Below are 3,886 nucleotides of genomic sequence, written 5' to 3' on the forward strand. Positions count from 1 at the left end.
GTGGTGCGAGCTGTGTCATATAGTGTTGGTGTTGAGAGCTGTGCCAAACAGTGTTGGTGTTGAGAACTGTGTCATACAGTGTTGGTTGTACGAGCTGTGTCAAACAGTGTTGGTGGCGCGAGCTGTGTTAAAAGTGTTGGTTGTGCGAGCTGTGTCATATAGTGTTGGTGTTGAGAGCTGTGCCAAACAGTGTTGGTGTTGAGAGCTGTGTCATACAGTGTTGATGTTGAGATTTGTGTCAGACAGTGTTGGTTTTGCGTGTTGATTGTGCGAGCTCTGCAAAACAGTGTTGGTGGTGCGAGCTGTGTCACATAGTGTTGGTGTGTTGAGAGCTGTGCCAAACAGTGTTGGTGTTGAGAACTGTGTCATACAGTGTTGGTTGTAAGAGCTGTGTCAAACAGTGTTGGTGGCGCGAGCTGTGTTAAAAGTGTTGGTGGTGCGAGCTGTGTCATATAGTGTTTGTGGTGCGAGCTGTGTCATACAGTGTTGGTGTTGAGAGCTGTGTCAAACAGTGTTGGTGGTGCGAGCTGTGTCAAACAGTGTTGGTGGTGAGATCTGTGTCAAACAGTATTGGTGGTGCGAGCTGTGTCAAACAATGTTGGTGGTGCGAGCTGTGTCATACAGTGTTGTTGGTGGGAGCTGTGTCAAACAGTGTTGGTGATGAGAGTTGTGTCAATCAGTGTTGGTGGTGCGAGCTTTGCCAAACAGTGTTGGTGGTGCGAGCTGTGTCAAACAGCATTGGTTGTGGAAGCTGTGCAAAACAGTGTTAGTGATGCGAGCTGTGCTAAACAGTGTTGGTGTTGAGAGCTGTGCCAAACAGTGTTGGTGTTGAGAACTATGTCATACATTGTTGGTGGTGCGAGCTGTGTCAAGCAGTATTGGTGGTGAGATCTGTGTCAAACAGTATTGATGGTGCGAGCTGTGTCAAACAATGTTGGTGGTGCGAGCTGTGTCATGCAGTGTTGATGGTGCGAGCTGTGACAAACAGTGTTGGTGGTGCGAACTGTGCCAAACAGTGTTGGTGGTGCGAGCTGTGTCATATAGTGTTGGTAGTGCGAGCGGTGTCAATGATTTGGAATGTTGGTACTCATATAGTATAAGAAAAAGAAAACATTTCTCATTACTATGACTTTACAAGGTTTAAAAAAAAATGTACATGTATATCCATAACTATACTATTTTGTTTTAAGGTATATCCATGTGTAGATATTAACCTGGTTCGTGGCAAAAGGAATTATCAATGACTACCAACATTTTATAATCGTTGGCACAACAGCGTTCGAAAAAAGCCCATGTGCACCAGATAAAGAAAACGCAATAAAAATGAGTTCGGTTATTTTCTAATTATGTATTTCTAATCCATCTTGACATATCTGAAAATAGCCGAATGAGTAGGATGTGTTAATGACGTCATATTAAAACAATCCCCAATAGAAGTTAACGCATACCAGTTTCGCAGGTCGATGTTTAATTTGACAATGATAAAATACCCTATGCGACGCGAATCGAAGAGCAGCAGGATTTGACCTCTTAACATTTTGTGTACTTCCGTAAACTTGACAATCTACCTGGGTTACTACTTTCCCACATGACTAATGACATTTAGCTCACTGATAAAAAGTATATATGTTTATGTTAGAGAAAGGTACAGAACTCCACAATCAATGTTTAAAGGGCATGTCAGTTCTAGCCTCTGAAACTCGAGAACACGAATAAATTTTCTTCAAAATGGATTTGGATCTGGTGTGTTGCTTTTCTTCACTGCTACCGTTAGGAGTCCGTGTCCGACCAAACGATATTCGGATATTTTTCTGTTTTGGTAGGATTTGAGTACTTTTCGTGACGTTACAGATGACATCCAGAAATACACAACCGCCAAAATAGTTTGTTCCTGTTTTTATCAATAAACAGTAATATAATGTAAAAGATAGTTCACTATCCATTTCTTGTGTCGTTACTGTGATCACTTTGTTATTAATTGTATTACATTACTGTAACAGGTGCATATGGTTCATACGAGATAACTTAAGTCGTAAGAACGGGATAATTTATGTCGTAATAAAGAGATTACTTAAGTCGTAATAACGAGATAGCCTATGTCGTAATAGCGAGATAACTTATAACGAGATCACTTCAGACGTAATAACGAGATAACTTAAGTCGTAATAACGAGATCACTTATGTCGTAATAACAAGATCACTTCAGATGTAATCACGAGATAACTTAAGTCGTAATAACGAGACCACTTATGTCGGAGTAACGAGATAACTTAAAGTCGTAATAACAAGACCACTGATGTCGTAATAACGAGATAACGTAACTCGCTATAACGAGATAACAGATAACGTAACTCGCTATAACGAGATAACAGATAACGTAACTCGTATAAACGAAACAATGTTTATTTTCATGTTGTACTTATGATGTTTCATGATGTGAATTTATTAGCCGACATTGCTCTCTGTACAGCTGTTGGTGGATGGTGAAATGAGTCATGTAATAGCATTTGCGTAGGCAGAATCTAATAAAATTTGTCTTATCATAGCTTTTTTTAAGTCATGCTATGTACTGAGCTGGTCATCAAACTTTAATAAGTGGGAATGTAATATCTCTAAATGTATTTACAGGTAAGAGCAATGGTTTCTGGTTTCTAAAGGGACTACTGACGTCACGTTTTGTAGACAACATCACATAGCTGTATAATTGGTAACCAAGGGTTCCTTGTTACTGTTGTTACACAAACATCAGTATAGACAGATATCTTCTAAATGTAGTACCGAAAGGATTTGATTAAAACAATCCACATTCCAAAGATTTGAAATCGTTTTCCCAGTTTCCTATGATGATGATGATATGTAAATAATGAAAAATGACATGAATGCACTTTAGTAGTTTAAAACAGGGTTTTGTAGTTGAAATGGAATTCAAGAAAATAAATTTGAATTAAAGGATTGACTTTTTAACTGAATGACAGAGTTAATATATATAGTTGGTGTCTTATATACATATTTCTCTGTACATTATGTTATAAGACAATACATGAAAGGGGCGACATTTTTTTTCTGTCAAATTAAACACCTCGTAATTTGGTATGTCCAACGAATTTCGGATCGTCATGCAATTTACGCCCTTTATTAAAGTGCATGCGACCGCTGTTTTCATCCGCCTTGGTCTGAATTGTTGAGTAGGCACACCTCATCTACACGTACATTGAACATATCCTAATTCGATTTTGCTATTTTAACATGTTTACTTCAGTTTAAATAATAAACAACGAAAAATTAAGGTAGGCATCGCTTGAAGTTGACGATGTTTATTAATTTGAATAATAAGAAGCTGGACATATACGAAAAGAAGAACGTTATTGTTAATGTCAATGGATTTTAATGGCCAATAAACATCCTTTTTATTGGGAATTATCGCATCATTACATATTCAGTTACAATTTATGGTGGGAACTATGATATAAAGAAAACAAAGATACCACCGGAGTTTTATTAGTAGTGTTATGACGAAGCTCGTCTGCATTATAGATATAAATCTTGAACATTCATTGCATATCGGATTTTATGATTCCTAAATTAATTTTAGTACCTACTAAATTTTGTGATAATTTGGTACTATATATCTCTTTATATTACACAACTGTACTCGTTTCCTGGTATTGATTTCAAAATATAGTGCTGGCATGCTTATAGTTTGCAATATCGGCTTTTTAATTTTTTTTTCAAATTGATGATTTATCTTTCACAGGCCAAATTGGAATTCGTGGCATATTTCTTTACATTTCAATTGGTTTTAAATTACCAATTAAAATCGCATCATATTTTAATTGCGGGAACTTATTTCCGTCAGAGTTATACTTTCCATTAAAAAAACTTTCCT

Source organism: Ylistrum balloti, unplaced genomic scaffold, assembly GCF_031769215.1.
Source record: "Ylistrum balloti isolate Yb309-2 unplaced genomic scaffold, AGI_CSIRO_Ybal_v1 Utg369598, whole genome shotgun sequence".
NCBI lineage: Eukaryota > Metazoa > Mollusca > Bivalvia > Pectinida > Pectinidae > Ylistrum > Ylistrum balloti.